This window comes from Protopterus annectens, chromosome 8.part0 (genome assembly GCF_019279795.1).
Source record: "Protopterus annectens isolate FY-2018-M chromosome 8.part0, PAN1.0, whole genome shotgun sequence".
Classification (NCBI taxonomy): Eukaryota; Metazoa; Chordata; order Ceratodontiformes; family Protopteridae; genus Protopterus; species Protopterus annectens.
Genome location: NC_056741.1, coordinates 995,109,051 through 995,129,335, shown reverse-complemented (window position 1 = coordinate 995,129,335; position 20,285 = coordinate 995,109,051).

Genomic DNA, 20,285 nt, shown 5'->3' with positions numbered 1-20,285 from the left:
CTGTTACTTGCCTACTTGCTTGCATTATCCAATGCATTAATCAATTTAGAAAACACAAACAGAACATAAAATGGTATAATGAAGCATGTCTTAACTTTACTTGAAAAACAAATGAAAGAAGAGATGTAGTGGAGTAGATTAACCTGCCATAGGGTATGCAGCTCTCAAATGAAGTGAGGACAGAGTTAGTTTATTACATGGCACAATCAACATAATGGTAACATATGAGGTTTGGTAGCAAACTAATTTGTCCAGGGACATCTTCATGTGTGGGTTAGGTAGAAATTGTAACGGAAATTAAGTGGGCAGTGGAAGAAAGTTAGGGTTGGGGATGAAAGGGTTAAATGGAAAGTAGGAAGACTGTGAGGAAATGAGGTAAGTGTAAGGAGGGGCTTAACGGGTTTTATGCAAGTGTAACTGGATAAGGTATCACATTTTGGCGTGAACTTGCTACAGTGCAGGGTTACGTCTGAGACAGCCTGTACATACTGCAGTGATCAGGTAGGCCCTTGGATTGATAGATGTGTGCTGGAAATTGGTAATGACTGGTAGGAAAGGTTTGGGATATATATATTTTTTCCTTCCTCTCCCTTGTTCCCTTCAGGGCAGAGCACAGGCTGGCCTTTGTTGTACGATTCTTGATGGGGGAGGGGGTGTTACGTGAAAAGGGTAGTGGCCTGGATTTAGTAGTGTGCATTTATACAAAAAAAAAAAAAAGAAAGAAAAAGAAATAAGTCAGGCAAATTGTGAAAGATCATTTAGTTTGAGGGAAATTCACTCACATGCTCTCAGAGATAACTATTTTCTGGACTGAAAACATGCCTTTAGTTGTTTGATGTTGCACTGGTGTTTAATCTGCTTTGGTTGGGTGGTACAATGTCATGTTAGCTCCTAATGGTATTTTTGGCAAGGGGAGAGGGGTTTCCTAGCTAGGAAACTGTTTTAGTTGTTTATTTTTGGAAGCTAGCAGGGGTCTAGCTGAGTGGGAATGCCTTTTTGCAGGCTGTGATATCTACTGAATAACATTCACATGCTGCACAAGTGCAGTTAACACCCAGCTAAGATGTTATCAGAGGTATTGTGGTTGTGCGGACATTTGGTCCTTGCCATGGTTGTTGGCTTAACCGTTTAGTGGTTCCATTTTTCATAGAAGGTCTGGAATTTTTCTGGGTGGAGGTGTATTTTGGTTTCATTTTCCATAGAAGTGTGGGTTTCTGACAAATCACTGTGAGGATCCGATAAGTGCACTCACTAAATAATTACATACAATTGCATCTCAGATTTCAACCTGCATTAGTAACTTAGTTGGTTTTAGGATAGGAGTGAGAGTACACCAGGTCATACCTTTCAACTGTCCAGATTTTTGACTCATGTTGTGTTATCTTACAAAGAAACAAAAGGTGGAGAGGACGAACTGTGCACCTGGACAGGGAACTGTTGAAGCCGCATGGTAGTTGAGAAGATGGGTGCTTGTCATGTGCTCATGGCATAGTGGACCTTGGCTGTGGGAGGCAAATATCTTGTGGTTGGTTGAGTTGGGTGCTTGCTGCTCCCTCCTGGGTCGTTGGTAGCTTGTTTTTGTTTGAGCTGCTGGTGGCTTTCTTTTCAATTGTCTGTATCTGTTGCAGGATTTTTTTTCCCTTTCCCATGGATTGTAGTCTGTCTAAGCATGGTATTTCTGGAGCATATATACTTGGGAGCAGAGGAACCATTACAGCCATTACGGTCATATCTCTCACCTGTATAGATTTTGCAGAACGTCTTCTGCCTCATATTTGTGGTCTATTTCTCATAAAATTGTGGTTTTCTGGCAATTCATTAGTTAAACATGGAGGGTTAAATTCAGAAGATACTGACAGGCATCAGAGTTTTAGACATAGATTTCAACCTTCAATCCACAAAATGATGAACACCAGGCCTCATAAGGTGGAACAACTTGGCAAAATGTGGAACGCATACTGCAAAAGGAACAAACCAGGCAGGAATAAACAGCACCACACAATCTTCAACTCTTCAGCTCTTTTATTAAAATGGCAAGAATAAAAATGATGGCAGCAAAAGCAAATAAAGTTAAGTGCTTTTCACCTATTTAATAACTAGACTTCTTCAGACAACTCACAGCAAGCACAAAGTTGCTTAAATACATTTCCCCATTCTTTGTCCTATTAACTTAATCGCTTAGTAAGTATCAGTTAGGTTTAATAATTAGCCTTGAATTTGCAGCATAGCAGTCAATACTACATGCAGACATAGTGCAATAAATATACTACATACAGGCATATTGCAATAAAGAAAATGAAAAATAAAAATGTAGAAAATACAATGACGGAAACTGACATCAAACACTATTCTTATACAAGTAAAACTCAGCCTTTACATTCAGTATGTTAATTAACTGCAAGACTAACCTATACTAATTCTTAGCCCTAAAAAATGTGTAAGTTACTTGTTCAAGTTCTTAAGTTTTAAGAGGCTCTGAACAGAACAACAATCGTTAATGCCAGGGTAGTGGCAAACATCCAACCAGATTCATTGTATTTTCTACATTTTTGTTTTTTATTTTGCTTTTGCTACCATCGTTTTTATTCTTGCCATTTTAATAAAAGAGCTGAAGAGCTGAAAATTTCATGATGCTGTTTATTCCTGCCTTGGTTTGTTCCTTTTGCAGTTTGTGGTGCCGTTTGTGTCTGTGGAACACATACTTATGGCTTGCTAACAACTTCAACTTGGAAGGTCATAGGATAGTTAAAATATGCTGGTTTTATGTATAATTGTTTTTTTTAAGGAATAAATAGGATTAATTTCTGTTTACCATGAACATCTGTTTAAAATTCCTAACTTGAAATGTGTCAAGCCCTTTCAGTGTGGAACCTCGAGGAACATGAACTTTTTAGGACCCTACATGAGGTTTGTTCCTCGTATTTAGGTACACTTTATTCCCTTCCAAAAATTCATGATACTGCAAAACCTGTTATTCTATCAATTTTATAAGTTTGTAAGAGCAATATTTAAAAAGTGTCCCTAGAGGCAGTGTTGTATTCCACACATGCGTGGTGGGGCTTGGAGTCTGTTGTGAGGGAAGCATGCCTGCACTTGATGGTTGGTGTGTGGTGGGTGTCTGGAGGAAGGGCTCATACCATATCTCTTAACTGTACAGATTATCACAGAATGTACAGGTTTAATATAGTAAGAATTGGAGAGAATTGTACAGACTTATACATTAGGAAGATATGCTGATGACAAAACCTTTGCAAATCCCTGAACACACGTGTGCACACAGACAGACACACAAACACACACACAGATTTTCATGGACTGTCTGGATTTTTATCTCATATGTTCAGCTCTGCTTCAGAAAATTTTGATTTTCTGGCAATTCATTACCATGTTACAGAGGACTCCATTCTCTTCAGAGGAGTTGTGCTATGTTATTCTATCAACTTTATAAGTTTGTAAAAGCAGTATTTAGTGGTTGTCCCTATTTTGGGTCTTTGTCCCTTTGTTGTTTATGGCTTTGTTCAGAATTCTTGCTCTAAGAGGTTGAGAGCATACTTCTCAGCTGTACAGATTTTCACAGAATGTTCAGATTTGACCTCATATTTTGGTCTGTTTTCATACAGTTGTGGGTGTCTGGCAAATTACTGGAAAATAATTAAGCTTGAAGTTAAAAATTATGACAGATAATTGAGTTTCAGACTTCTACCCTTCAGATAATTCATGCTAATGCAACACTGGTTATTTATCAACTGTCTAGGCTTTTAAGAGCAATATTAAAAAAAAGTCCCTATTTTGGACCTTTGGCGCACTTTTATTTATGGCTGTGTCCAGATATTTTATCTAGGAGGTTGAGAGGTATGGCTTGCACACACCTTTACTGGTATTTGCAGTAAGTGGACATTACTTTTGCCCAGATGTGGCATAATGGACAGATTTTATCTCATAATTTAAGCCTGTTCTTTAAACTTCAGAGGGTTCTCCAGTTTTGAGCTTCCAGATCGGAAAGCTAACTTAATGTAGACGTTAAGGAGGCATAGTGACAGTGTGTTTGCCTCATAGACATAAGGTGAAGGGTTTGATTCCCATCTTTGATTAGGTGGTCATGGGGGGGGGGGTCTCAGAGCTGGTATGTTGGAAAGGGCAGAATTGGTAAGCACAATAATTTTGATATTGTCCCTGCAAGCTAGTTAACCTACAATGACGTACGAAAAGGATGGAGTATTTCATTTTTTCCATCACTTTCTCTGAGAGGTTGAGGTCAACACAAGCATTAGCAGAAGAGCACAGATAGGCTCTCACTTTTAGCATTGATCTTAAAGTTGGGGGAGTGCTTGTGTGTCAATAGTGGGGTAGGTTGGCAGTTGCTGGGTGGTGGGGGGGTTGGAGTTTTAGTGAATATCTCTTTCATTGACTTCATTGGCGTGCTTGGATTCATTGAACTTCATGGTCAGAATCAAGGTTAATTGCACCATTTTAAATTAATTTATTTCCCCAAAAAGTTTGCAGGCAAAATGTGTTTGCACATAATGCTAAGTATGGTGCATTTTCAGGAAGTTGCAGTGGTATGTAAATGGATGTCATAAAAGAGGGGTCTGTGTATGTTTGTCTCTTGTGAGAATGAGTGGTTGAGTGAAGATGGTGGCTTTTCTGTGGAGGCGAGTGCTGAAGAGAGAGATCATTGGTTTAATTTCAGCTGCTTAGCCAACTGGCTGTTTTGGGTATTTATATGATAGGGCTCTGGGATGTTGATGACAAGGATCCAGTTTGGTTCAGAGAGGGTGGAGTACACCAAATGATGTTTGGCTTCAGTTTTTTTTAATGTACGGTTAGGTTTGTTTTGGAGGATTTGTTAAGAATTTTGGAATAAGAGGGGGAACAGCCTGGTCAGGCTGGTTGGCAGAGAAGAGGGCAGGCTTGTCCCTCTTCTGTTCTTATTTCAATGAGTTGGGAAATGAAAGAGAGCAATTGGAATCTGCTTGATAACTAAAAGTAAGTGAGCAGAGGTAAGGACGCTGCTTATGTAGTTAGGGTGAGTGAGGTCATGCTGCCCTAGTAAAAGGGGGTTTGGATGTTTAATTCAATAAGTGGGAATGAAAGTTAGTGATGAGACTCTGCTTGATAAGTAAAATAAGAGGGGGTTGAAATAAGGATGCTGCTTATTTGGTCAGGGTGAGATGTACTTTATTTCCCTTCATCCATGGGAGAGATAAGAGGGATGTGTCACGAGTAAAGTGTCATCACTTGCACAGGGTGTTGTGTTGGGGAGCAGGAAGCCTAGCATGACCCAATAGGTTGTCAAGCTTGTGTGTGAGTCAGGAAGGGATGCAGGCAGAATGAATCATGGAAATGTAGCATGTGTGTCTTAAAGTGACCTGAATATGACATTGGTGTGTGAGTGTGTGACTGTACACAGCCAAGCTCAGTGCTAGCCCTACATGTCTGTATGTTAGACAGCTGTTAGACGTGTGTGGTAGGGCTGACAGCTCATTGTCTCTGCCCCCAAACATGCAAACTGGCTCTGCCAGGAGTTGCACTGGCACCTCCATGCCCAAGGTCAGATGCTGTGCTAGTACCTGAGGGTGGCTGCTGTCTGCTGGGAATGTGACCTCCACAAGACCACTCAGGGGCATGAGGCCATGGCCTGCCATGTCTTGGTGTGGACAGCACAGTCACCTCTGGAGTGCTGGATGTACTGCCGCTATGGGAGCATGGTTGTGCATCACCACATTGACTCTCAGCAGATGTAGTTGTTGACCTATGTCCATGAAGCCAATGCTCAACTCCAACCAGATGTTCCATCACAGACAACATGCATTCCAAGACAGATAGTGTGTGATCGGTTTCAAAGCAACTTCTTTCCACTGTGTCAGTGAACCATTCCAGGGTATCATTAATCTGGTGGAGACAGTCACAGATGTCAGACTGCACTGCATTCATAACACTGAGCATTTATCTAGAGTTCCTTTCTGAATGTTCCTGTGCCTCCATGATAGCCCTAAACTTATGCAGAGTGACACAAGATGAGACACTTGCAACAGCTGGTGGAGGGACAGTAGGCCTCCCACAAGCACCCCTATCAATCCACCTGTGTGGAACCTCACCAACTGTTTGTCTATGGCTAGTGTCAACAGTCACTGAAGCCACAGTAGCCACACTTCCCTGTCCAATGTCCCCACCCTCCAACAGTCCAATATCTATGACAGGGTAAGTGTAGGTATACTGGCTGTGTACGGTGATATAGGGGGAAGAGGGATGTCAACCTCTGCATCAAATTAAGCCCCTACAACTCCCAGCTGTGCCTCACTTTGCCCACCATCATCATCACAGCCTGAAGAGACATTGACATCAGGTTGTGTAGGGGACAAAGACCAACCTTCCTGGTCACCTGTGATACAAAGGAAAAAGCATTACATTACATTAATACCTGCACTACTATGCTCTGCAGTACTATGTTGCAATATATGTTAAACTGTATACACTGCTGTCAGTATTACACACTTGTATAACCCACAACTTCATACAGTAGGACATGAGGACATTATTTTCTAACCCACATCTGTAATCATTTGGGAATAAATGTTCTTTAAAAAGGAATCTCATGAGCAAAACATAAATGATGTACACTGTTGACATTCTGAAAAACTCTGCATAGTTGACAGTTATGGTAATCTGTAATGTCCTGACAATACTGTCAAATCAGTCACTGTGGTCACACCTAGAAGGCATATGTATGAGTCTAAACTGTGTACAGTCAGAAAATATCTATACAGTTGGCAATCATGCAGACAATACATCAATCCAGCCAGCAGGCCTGTGATGGCACTTGAGCGAATACAGTGAACTAAATCTACATCTTTGACAAAACAGTTTTGTAATAACCAGCAGCAGGAGCATGGCTTATTCCTATTCCTGATGATCCTGGAAAAATGTTAGGGAGAGGTAATGTACACAGCAGTGCATGTGACAGTATAACAGGACTAATACTTCAAAATATCTCACATTTACATTAGCTGCTGTTAACAGGTATGTGGGTCACAAACTGTGCATGAATTTAAAACTGCAGCTAACCCCCACAAAAATACCTGACACCCACGTAAAACTATGTGCACTTTGACACACTGAATGCTACAGTATTCCAATGATGATCTGACTAAGCATAGCTGAATGCTTCTCTTGAGTGGAAATGGTTGAACCTACATCCATGACATATGGGGTAATGGATGACTGGGAGCTGCCCTGTGTTGCAAGGTTCACCAGGAATTATTCTGTGGCTGACAGAGGTTGTTCTGCTGCAGGCCCACCATAAGTGATCTAACAGTCCCTGGCCACGTCTGCTTTACGTCTGTGTGCCAAGCTGATTATGTCAGTGCACGGTGTCGCATATATCAAATTCTCATGACCCACAGCATTAATGTCGTGCACCTGTTCATCCCAAAAGGCTGCCTGCTCTTGCCTATTTGCCCTCCCTCTGGACAGCAGGACTTGGTGGTGTTGTCTCAAGGCCTCAATAATGAGGTAGTTTTCTGCCTCAGTGAAAGGTGGATGGTGTCTGACATGCATGATATCTCCTGAAGTACAGATAAATGCGAACACTTGTCAGGATCACATATGTGGGAGTACAGTATGTACAGATACAGCTATTGGTACTCCATACATGATTACACATCTCTTAATCAACAGTGTTCCAAACATAGAAAGGTTGTGGAAGTAACTAAGATAGTAGCAATAGTGACCCACTGCTGTTTGTGACATGACAGATACTCATATATGATCACACAGCAAAAGCAGGAGTCAACTGTAATGTGCCCCATAACAGGGAACCCCCCCCACCCATAACATATTCATAAACAACAGTGCCAACCAAATAGCAGGGTACTACTATAACTGCTATCAAAGGAACTATCCAGGAGACCTGTGTACCTAGCTAACACAGCATTATACCCTTGCTGTACTCTACATTCTCTGTAGGCATAACACAGCTGGAGATCACTGGCATGTCATCATTACATTCTAAGAAAGACTTACTGATGTAAATCCCCATTTCCCCCTAAGTATATTCAAACATATGCATCCTGCTGAAAACAAAATGGTTACATACCTGATGGAGTACAAAACTCACCTTTTGAAAGATACAGCTATATGAGTACCATGTGAATGAGTTAACCATACAAACTAACTTTCATACACAATGGCTCCTCTAGCTAGATGTGTGCCTTTTTAAGATGTTTCTCATTAGCAGGTGATTGCCTCTGAACTAATCTGTGGTTCAGGAATGCTACATAGATGCTACATACATAGCTGATTTTCAGTATAATCACCCAATTCCATGCAACTACTCAACAATATATAAGGCCTCAATGTAGATTCCATCCACTTTCTCACATTTTGAGTTGGAAATTACTGGGGAAGGGATTATCTCAGCATACACAGAATGTTTGTAGCAGCTACTTGTTACATACAGATGTGTGTGCTACAGGCTGAATCTGATGCTGCTACTGCAGGCAGTAGGCATAGCTAGAGAGGCTGCAGAATGTGCAGGGCAACAGCACTGTGTGACCTGTGGCATCCTTGGTCTACAGCCAGATCCTGACTGAAGGAACCATCCTAATGGAAAGTAAGGGCTGCGTTTAAGCTAAGTATGTTAGCCAAAGGTACCATTAACATAGTATAAGGAAACACGCTTGTTGTATCCTAGAACAAGGTAGGGGTACATTAATTATTATGTCAATCAGTCGGGTAACTGCCAAGTCATGTGTAATATCATGTTAGTCATCTGGAACGTGTTTGCTGCAACCATTGCTTATAGCACGAGCTTTCTATATGTTTATAACTTGTGCTGCTGTGGTTGTCTGTAATATCAGTAGCAAATCATTCTGGGATCCAGTCTGCTATGACTGGGCTTCATTTGAATTATATACTTCAAAATCCTCTGGGAATTCATACTGATGCATGACCCGATATTCTATGCACATTCTAATAATAGGAATAGTTTAAATGTGGTCCTATCTGTAGACCTTTGACTGCCATTATTTAGAAGCAGGCATTCAAAGTGTACTGCTATGGGTGGATAAATAGGTAATGAAACAGTCATACATATCAGAATTTATACTGGTGATGTACACATGCATGCATTTTAAATGCTAGAGACAACTGTATTTGAAACTAGGACCATGTGAACCAAAAATTAATGTTTTCACAGCATTTAACAGACTGAGTTACTGTTATAGCAGGTGCATTTTTACATGTTGTACATATAATTAGTTCATTAGGGTAGTTCTAGGCTAACTGCCCTTGTGGGCCATTTTAAGCCTAGCCAACTACCCCTTGTGAGAATCAAACCTTGCACCTTCTGTCTGTAAGGTAAACAACTTTACCATTATGTCAAGCTCCCAACCGCACACTTGCTTGTTGTTACATACCTCACTATCATCTATTATATATTATATATTAAATATATATATTATTATTAATATTATTATTATTAATGTAATTGATATAATTAATATTAATAATACTATTATACTATTATAATAAATTAATATTATAATATTTTATTATTAATTATTAATATTAATTGCTATTAGTAATAGTATTAATTATTATTATTATTAATAGTATATATTATATTTTGTATGGTTTTATAGTGATGTATTTCTTTACCAGAGACACAGCTGCACTCCTATTTTTCCATTACTCATGAAGCAGGTGTATTTTTACATGTTGTATATATAACTGCACAGTTAGCTGATGTTACATACCTCACTTACATCTATGCTTATGTGTATGGCTTTATAATGATGTATTTCTCTACCAGAGTCCCAGTTTCACTCCTATTTTTCTTTTAAACTCATAGCTGTTTTGCATGATGTGACGCAATGCGCAGTGTGGCTTAAACATGCTTAATGACGGGAACTTGACAATTACCATGTCTTCCTTAAAACACCTGTGTTAATTAACAGCTGTGTGGCTTGGAGGATTTATGTACTATTCTTCAGTTGTAATGGTTCTGGTTTTGAAAGAGGGTGCAGGTGTAACTTTTGAATGTGATTAATATTTTTTCAAAAACATATATCAATGTAACACCATTAAGGTAGCTTAGTGATGCCATGTGTCACACAGCATCACACAAAAATTCTTCAAAGAAAAGAAAATGGGGAGATAGGACAGTGGTGAAATGGGGTGCAAGCAGGGGGAAAACATAGTGAAAGACAGGTAGGTATGTGGAGTAAGGTTGTAGGAAAGAACCATAGCTATCCATTTCTTGTTCAGCAACAACTGTGTATTTTAACAGATTGTTTAGCAGAATTTGGACTGTCACCCCCAGAGAGGGGTGAGGACAACACAAGTGCGTTGTCAAGCCAATTGGCGCAAATTAAGTGTGTCCAGTGCACACTTGTGTAAAATGGAGAGCTATGTATGGGACGATATGTTTTTGGGACAGGTGCCTATTATTTTTTAATGGTGAAAGTGGGATGTTGGGGAAGGGACATAGTTATATGTGGGGAAGGTAAGTTGGGAAGGTGAGTAAGCATTTGCAGATAGAGAAGACATACAAGACACAGACAGGGTTGATGAGGTACACATGAGGGGGGGTTAAAACCTCGGTTGGGGAGGCTACTAGGGATCCCGGTCCTATGGATGTGAGACATGGTAACCATGTGAATCAAGTCCTCACCCATGGGACTGTCAGCACTGAACCTTCACTGCTCCTGTGAAGGCAGTGGTTGATGCCAGCACCTGGGGACAGACTACCCCACCAGTATGGACAACATGCTCTCCATCAGACATAGGCATGCACCAACAGTTTGGTGCAGCAGCCCTTGCACCATGCCTAGCAGTTCTTCAAAGGTGACATAAGCATCCCCTCCACTTCCACTCCCAGAGGGGGACCACCCCAAGCTTGTGGGGTGGTACTACCCAATGGAACAGGTAGTGCAGGGGCAGCAGAGGGGGTGTCACCAAGCTGTGGCCCAGATTTACTGGCCTCCGGTGCTGTGGTTGGAGGAGCCAAGGTCAGTAGGTCACCTGGAACCGGCCTACCTTGTTGCTCTTTGGTAAATTAAATATAAACATACCCCGGGATTCATGAAGCTCGGCACAAGGCCGGCGGTAGGCTTGCGCCGACAGTGCAGCTTGAAGATGGTGCAGTAGCACCAAATGCATATTAATGAAGGTGCACTGCCGCTACAGCAGCGTGCATAGGAAAGGAGCGCAAGTGCATAGGGCATGTCGAAGTGCTGCACGGAGGCGTGGAAATGCCAGCTGTCGACGTGCAACCTAAAATGCTTGCATATAACAACTTGCAAGATAGTAATCACATCTGTCAGTGTCCGTGGATACTGAAACGTACGCAAAGCATGCAAGATAGTTCCTGCAAACACAAAATGAGGAAGCAAACACAAATGCATGGTAGGGAATAATGGGTCCCTATCCCATGAACAAATGACATGGAAAACCATGTGCCCATAGTCCAACGCAGTGTAGATAGCTATACCAAGTGGAGGTGAAATGCATCATATGTTAACGTGCCGCCAATAGGTACGCTCAGCCCAATGGTTAGGGTCACCAGCTGACCCATATTGTGAGGGAGGGTAAACAGATGGGCAGATGTGTCCATAACAAAATATACGATAAATGTACATATCTAGTGACCATATGACAGAATCATATCCCACAAGGCATGTAATAGTCACATACAAAAGGTATGTCTGTATTTCACATACCAAATGTGACAGGAAATAGAATAAGCATGTAAACGAAACAGAAGGAGCATATAAACTGCTACAACAATAAGGCAACAGGTAGGTTGAAAGGAACAGTATTATCCATACCGTTGACTGTGGGTACGTGTTGTCCAGTACATTTGGATATGTGTCCGGAATATATCCCATCCTGGACATAGGAAAAGGTGGCATCCTACCAATGATTAGAACAGTCTGCCAAAATCCACACATCAGCGGTACAAGCCAAACTTGTCAGGATGTGTCACAGTTGAACGGGTATTACCTGGGTATACCAACCATGTAATGAAAGTTAAGTATGGGCATGTACCTATGTGCGTGAGGTATAGCATGTGGAAAGCAAACATGGCAGGGTAGTCCACACAACCATACAGGTACCTGACATATGTAGGGTATGCAATGTGTTACTCTGACCATGTCATGGGCCAACAACCAAAGCAGTGATGGATGGAGTGTCAGGAATATGTGTGAGGGGGTATGGGTAATGGTAAAATCCTCCAAGGTGATACTGTGTTGTATGCAGAATAGGTGAACCTGAGGTGTATGAGAGAGCAGTGGGTGAATCAGAAAGAAACACAAAAACATGTATAAACATCTGCAATACAACCAGACAGGCCATACTGTAGAACACAATCCCTAAAACATATGAATATTAAAATGTGCGATGCAAATGTATAGACATGTCACCGGCACATACCCACAGATTGGTCCTGATGGAACTGGCTATATCAAATGAAACACACCTGGATGCATAATGGACTACCCTGCATCCCCTACACAGCACTCAACCCGCTCCCATACCTGAACGTCCACCAAATCCAGCCATACTTGGCCTACTGGTTTGGTGCAGCCACATCTACACATAGTGACCATTACGCATATGTAGTAGGTAGTGTCACCCTAGGCAGTTTCAGGATTCCAAACTATGATTCTCATGCATGTAAAACCCCCAGCCCATTTTCATAACGCCAGAAGAATGTTCGGTATTTGTCTTGTTTCGGTCTTGTTCAGTTTTTGGGATATCCCACATGGGATAAGTAACCTGTGTAAACATTAGAATGGAAGACACGAAGTCCAGTCCTGTAGATATCTGGACACAGGTTTGAGTGTGCAGTAGTGGTGCACGAGAGTGTCAGCCCTTGATGGCCATGCAGAACCTACTACCCAGGATCAAACACCTGCCTGTGAAGCACGTGTCCCGACACGAATAAGCGAGAGAATATATTGCACACATTCGCATAGTGGCACATGGTATAAGGGTGATGAAGGCACTGATGTAAACACGATACTCCCTGATCCACTGTGTGAGGGACAATTAATGTATGTGTAGGTGTGACCTGACCAACAATGATACAATGCCAAATGTCCTGTGATCGTAGGAAATAACTATGTACCATACTGCATGTAACAGTTGCCTAAAGCAATCACGTCAGGATAGAATAAATGTAATTCATACAAGAAACAGGCAAACAAAAAAAGTGCCAAAGGTATAAGGCTCACAGCTAGGAAACAAATGAATGTTCTAAACCTGCACTGACCGTGGATATGTGTTGGCCCAAACAATCTGGTGTCCGCAGTAGGGTTACCATCTGTCCCGCTTTGCTAGGGATAGTCCCTCTTTGGACAGTTGTGTCCTGACAAAATACATTACAAATGGCAAATGTCCTGGGATTGTAGGACATAATTATGTCCCATATGTTATGTAATAGTTGCAGAAAATAATTATTGCAGTATCTAAAATACCTAAATGTTACAAGAAACCGAATAAGCAACTAAACCGCTACAACAGTAGGCTTTTATGTAGGAAAAGAACTAAAGTTCTATCCGTTGTACTGACCATGGGTATGTGTCGACTTGCAAAATCTGATGTGTGTTCCAAAAATGTCCCATCTTGGCCATTTGAAAATGTGGCAACCCTAGTCCCCAGAATACATCCCAACCTGTACATATGACAATGTCAACGCTGGCAATGGTCAGAGCATTCGCACAACTGGCCAGCCCCTTAACCACTCACAAAGTCAGTGACCTTTGGGGGAAAGGTGTTAAATGAGAATGACTACTTACAACAATGAAGATTAATAGATGCATTTAACTGCAGAAAATTAGTAGTATTACGAATCTGTCAGTATGTTCCAAGTTAATAGTACTAAGATGGTAGAAGTGTCCGTGATTGTCCCTGATTTGTCATAGCCTTGTCCCTGTCACTGTAGAAATGAGTCCCGAAGTATCATAGAGGTCCGTCCACATAAGTACACCAACCAGCTGTCACATCTGTTGACAGGATTATTGCATACCTGTAGTGAATTTATAACAGATGCCCAGAATAATATTCATTGAATCTATAAATGAATGAAATAGTCAAATGGGAAAGGAAACATGTGGAAACCACCCCCCAACCTGCATTATGTAGTGGAACCACTCCCCATCCTAAATTATGTAGCGCTGACCCAATAATGTGGTCGGAGGTGCCCAAACATCTGTGTCTGTAAACACAGGTGGAATGTTAAACTCTGGACTAACTCTGTCCATGTGCTACATTTGATCTTTGAACAGCACCAGGGCAGTTCTAGTCACCAGTCGGCTGAGCCTTAACCCAGACTAGCACATGAACACCCTGACAATCAAACATGTATATGTGCGAGGACTATAATCGTAGGAGTTCTGAATATCCTTGGAGTGAGTAGACTTGTAGCATGGGTCCAGAGCAATAGGAAACAGGGAATGTCCTAATTGTAGTACTGCGGTTTTCCCAGAAGGAGAATGAATGCTTGCTGTGTAAGGGAAGTGGTGAGGCATGTGTCAGAATAGCTATGAACCATGGGTATACATATAAATGAGTCAGAACACCAATAGTGTAGTGGTTACAGCATCCACCCAACGTAAAGGCATTCACGGTTCAAGTACGACTATAGCACATATTAATTGTGTAATGAATGCCTCTGTGCTGTAAAGCCAACATTTATACATGTAAAGGTGACCGCGTTCACATGGGTCCGTTAACCAGATTCCATCAAAGTGGTACTGTCATAAGGAATAAGGTACATGTAATCCCAAAGAAGTGCCTGTAAACATATGTAACTCAGAATAAGTAGATGCAAGTGGGCCTGCGCGGGTGTATGCAGCTATGAGCATAGCAAATGTATGTTGTCTTGTACAACTGTAACTTTTATATATATAGATAGATAGATGTATGTATAGATAAATATCCAGACATAACAGAAATATGCAATTATATATCTATATATCTACATATATCTATATATCTACATATTTATCAATATATACACACACACATATATATATATATTTATATATATACATATATATATCTATATATATATATATATATATATATATATATATATATATATATATATATATATATATATATATATATATATATATATATATAGATATATAAGGAACGCTGAAAGACAAAAGCAAACATAAGGGTTGTGAAGGGAATCCAGAGCAAGTAAGGAATTATGAAGTGCTCGCAGCGTATGTCACATAAAGCTGCACAAGTGTGAGTAGAGCACCACTCTTCACACCAGAGGCAGGGCTATACCAGTGGCCATAACATCGTTGAAGTGCTACGTCAACATTGTAAACAGATGGAATGTAGTACATGTTGCGACCACCTACACTTGTAACCCGCAAATCGTTCGTAATCCATAACACAGGAAAGGCACGTATGTGCAAATATGAATGGATGGTGAGCCTGTGAATACACGAGGCAGTACAAAATATGTGTAGGGCCCCAACACTCATGAGAGGGCAATGTGTAAAGGTGTGTCATGGCTGAGAGATCAGGTGTATAATAGCTGTTATGCACGGAAACTCAGTACAGGTGTGCAGGAGAAACTATGGATATGCGATTATGGACACAGGAGTGCTAGGGTATGTTGCACCGGGTGCAATGGAGCGGCCCGTGGAGGTCAGCTAGTACGTAGGTACGATTCCCAGATAGAGTGTCCTTGGCATGGAGACATGCGTGAATGGGCGTATCGTTGTCGGACATTGTGTGTCAGGTCTGGCAGCCCAGCACGTAAATCCTATATGCCACCCATGAGTGGAACGGAGTTCTGCTGTGAGAACCCCAAACCGGGAAAAGCAGAAAGACACAACTACATGAAGTCAACAATATGTTGACGTACAGTCACAGTAACACAAACACACATCCTATCAACAGTAATAATATGAATGTGCACAGAAACAAACACAGTAGCAGGAATAATAGGTTGCGCATATGAGTAATAGGTCGAATGACATTGTATCACATCCCAGTTAGCAGCGGCACCCCAGACATGAAAAACGTGTGACATCTGTCCGCTGCATAACGTGCAATATACTGAGCACAAGTTCACCGGAGTGAAGTGTCGGTGTCAGAATGACTAAGGCAATAGTATGCTGTTGAAGCAGAGATAAAAACAATACGCATGTGCAAGTGTCCATGTCCGGGAAATGTATAGGTTAATGGACACACAAATGTATATATAAATAAAAACGTATATATACATATATCTATATTAATTTACATACACATATATATTCATACATATATATATATATATATATATATATATATATATATATACATATATACACACACAAGGATATACTACAGATATATATATATATATATATATATATATATATATATATATACATATATATATATATATATATACACACAAACAACAGGTAGTGATATATACACATACACACAAAACAAAATATATATGTCACTGTAGATATACACATGTACATAAATAGGTTACTTCGCAGCAATTAGGGGTAACATATTTACAGCCCGGGCATATGTAACTGGGAGGTCCAATAAATAAACGTTGTACCCCCCTCATCGCCCAGCTAGGCCGGACAGACATGCAGACAGGCACTACAGATCAATACACTGCTGCTGTCCAAAACACCGGTAGGAAAGGACTAGTGGGAGAGTTCTGCAAGGTCTACACTTTAAACATGGATAATGGTGTCCCTTGCGGGACCCCAAAAATTCAGGGTACGTGTGAATCTGCTGACATTATGATGAGCAGGATGTAGGTTTACATGGAACAGTAGGTTGTGCAAGTGTGATAATACATGGGTTGACAAAACGTATGACATGTGTCCCAAGATGGGGAGAATGGGCAATGTGTAGGGCTGTGCTCCTACCCCAGCTGCGCTCGCAGTAAGTATTTGTCATGACTGCAGTAGAAGGGTGCCAGGTAGGTGGACCATGGGTATGCATTAATGGGCTTAAGTGTGCAGGTGCTGGTTGGCAGAGATGTAGTAGGCCCGCCCAGTGGAAGCCATTAATATTCCTATGTGGGCATAGCATACGCCTACACCTCCCAAACCTGAAGAGCACATCTACCGGATATTCTGTAAACCATCGGGGGAATACATAGAGACCTAATCAGTGCCGTGTATCTGATTAGCATGGGTGTCCATAGTTATGTATCAGAATGTAACAAAGTCCAATTAAACACTTCCAGAACTAGTGATATTAGGTGAACAGGTGGCAGAATACAGGTAATGACAGGTGACAACATGTATGAGTCATAAGCAGCATGTACCTCGACAAACGTGAATGAATACATATGCTCTGTGACTGTGAATGTGTCTGGTTAATAGAACCAATCATCTAAATGTGTCCCACAGGGTGTTATGCATTGTTCCTGATACAGTGTTCATTCACACCCATTGGTATGTGAGTTCTGCTACTGACGGAAAGTGCATAATTTGCTGACCACCTCAGGTAGATGATAGCATAATAGAAGAGGTTCAACACCCGTACGCCTGTGAGGGACACACCCGTCTGGGCAGTTGTGTCCTGCAAAATGACACTTATGGCACATGGCCTGTGAGTTCGGGAATGGAGGCTATATAGTGTGTATAGTGGTGTCAGACATCAATTTGTTGTATCAGTAACAGCTACAAGTAATAGGAAACAGTATTATCAATTATAATGCTACATGAATAACCTTAACGTATGCAAACCGTGAAAGTCGTCCGTTTACTTCTGGCTGTGGGTATGTGTTGCCTTGACACATGTGATAGCTCTACATATAGGGTCTATAGGGCCGCCACCATTCTGAATGGCCAAAGTGGAACCTGCTCTGTAGAACTGTCAGATGTACCAGGGCAGAACATACCTACAGCCATGCATAGTACAGAAATATACATATCGCAACAAATCAAAGCGTAGTCTAGCAGCAGTATAGTTGCTTATGCTACTACATATGACATATCAACGTGTCAGGTATAGAAGACCTGTAACAAGCAATCAGTACAGACACCTACAACATGAGAATGTCCCCTAATCAGGACAGTTGCTATGGCTAGAGTATTGTCCATACCACTCAACTGTCCCTGAATGTCAGGTACGTCCCTGAGTTTGATTGAAAGTCTAACTCTGTCCTTCTTAATCCCTCCTAAAATTAGTGGTTGTTGAAGGAAAGGTGGTGAATTACACTTACTAATTAATGACAATAAGTAAGAGTTATAAACAACTTTTACTTCAGAATATGTGAATTAAGTCATATGCTCTGATTCTGTCAATGTTTCAAGTTAATAACACTACTTTTGTAAAAGTGTCCCTGATTTTTCTTGACCTGTCCCTGATTCTGCAGAAATGTGCTCCCAATTGGTGGAGAGTTCTGGTATTGTCACATGAGATATGTGTGATGAGGGACTGTCCCATGCAAAGTGGGAAAGGTGTCACTCCTACAGTCCCCGTCGTGCAATTTGAAAGGTGGTCAACGTGCAGTAGGTATGCGGTAGCATAACTCGGCAGACAGCTGCATTAACAAACTCAAGTCACATGTCAGCATTGCAGAGTATCGATTTCCATGTATCAGGCAGATGGGAGCAGATCATATGTGGAACACGCATATAATATGAGTCCATACAGTTGAACGCCTGCCATCACAAAATGGTTACACATACCCAATACTATAGTCATGTAGTCCAATGTAATACGCATCACAAGGGATTGCACACACCCAGCGTGAGTGACAAATGTAAGCGGAAATGTCGGAGAGCGAGTGGCTGTAAGCGTGTTTGTCTACCAGTATGCCAGTAGTGCACTGTCAAAGAAATGTGGAGTCTAAACGTGTATATGGTGCTGTGACCAGAGGTCAGCAGTGCTTAACACTGTGCAAACCCATGCACAACAGCTCCCACCTGCTGGACTGTGCCTTACCCGGTCTGTATCCAAAGGCGTCAGCCTGTCCGCAAACAAAGAACCGCCCTATACACGTGATGGCAGAAGTACCCTGTGCACATAGCTCATGTGAATTAACAATAGACCATGGCATATGTACAGACAATAGACCACACACACACCATACAGCGCAGACATCCAACAGTATAGCAATGTACTGGCAGATATGTCCGGACCACTGGTGTATGCATGCCTGGCCATCCTATGTTTCAGTGTGTGAGCATGCCCAGTATGACTGTTACGCATGTTGCCGACCGACAATACCGTCATACAGTCATGTGTGTGAGCATGCAAAGTATGGTCAACTGTATTGCATGTGTCACATGTCCAGATAGCACTGTGTTGCTGACCCCTTCGTTCTACACAGACAGCTGTCATGCTGTGTCTACAGGGTAGCTAATGGTCATGTGGCATTGACAGTTGCTACATGTCTGCATAGTGTGGGGGGACATGCAACCACAACCGCAGTCCTACACAGCACTGTGGGTGGTGCACATGACTCTCACATGTGTAGGTGTGATGGGGGGGCACAGCCAACAGTTGTACACATCTGCCACTACTGTACTGGTATGCTGGGTACTCCATGTCAGTGTGTGGACCTACCTAAATTGCTGGTTGGAGGGATACCAGGGTACGTCAGTTCCCAGCTTTAATTACCAGCACAGTGGTGTTGGACGTCCTAGCTTACACAACCTACATCAAACTGTCTGGCCTGCTGTCATCTGTATGTGTCTTAGGGGGCTGGGGTCATTCATTGGGCATATCCATAGGCCATTGTATATCATTTGTCTGTATTGGTCCACATCTGTCCAGCTGCATGGAATGTGTGTGGACTGTACAGACATACATAATGGTCAGCCCATAACCTACAGTGGGTTAGGACACCCTGTGTACTACAGGCTACCACTGTGACCCCCATATGTGCTACAGAGGTCACAGTGCCACTATGGATGTGTACTGTCTGCTGCCCTAACATTTGGCCACCACAGTCACTTGTATGCTCACATACATGCCATAGCAATGGGTAACTACACATTCTAATACAACTGCCACTTGTTAGGTCAATAGACATACCCTGGGTGTGTTCCGAACTTGAGGACGGTGCTGGAGTGCTGCCTATGTCGGATGCACACAGTGCACCTCCTATACATGGCCGAGCATAGGTACTGTCATGTTTGGCATCCATTGTACTCTGTGTGGGTCAGAGAGGGGAAATCCGTGGGTACCTACTGTGTCAGTGCATATGCCTTGTGTTGCCTCTTTGCCAAGGGCAGGTCATACTGTGCACGGGCTTTCGCCGACTGTGCCCTAGTCAGGTA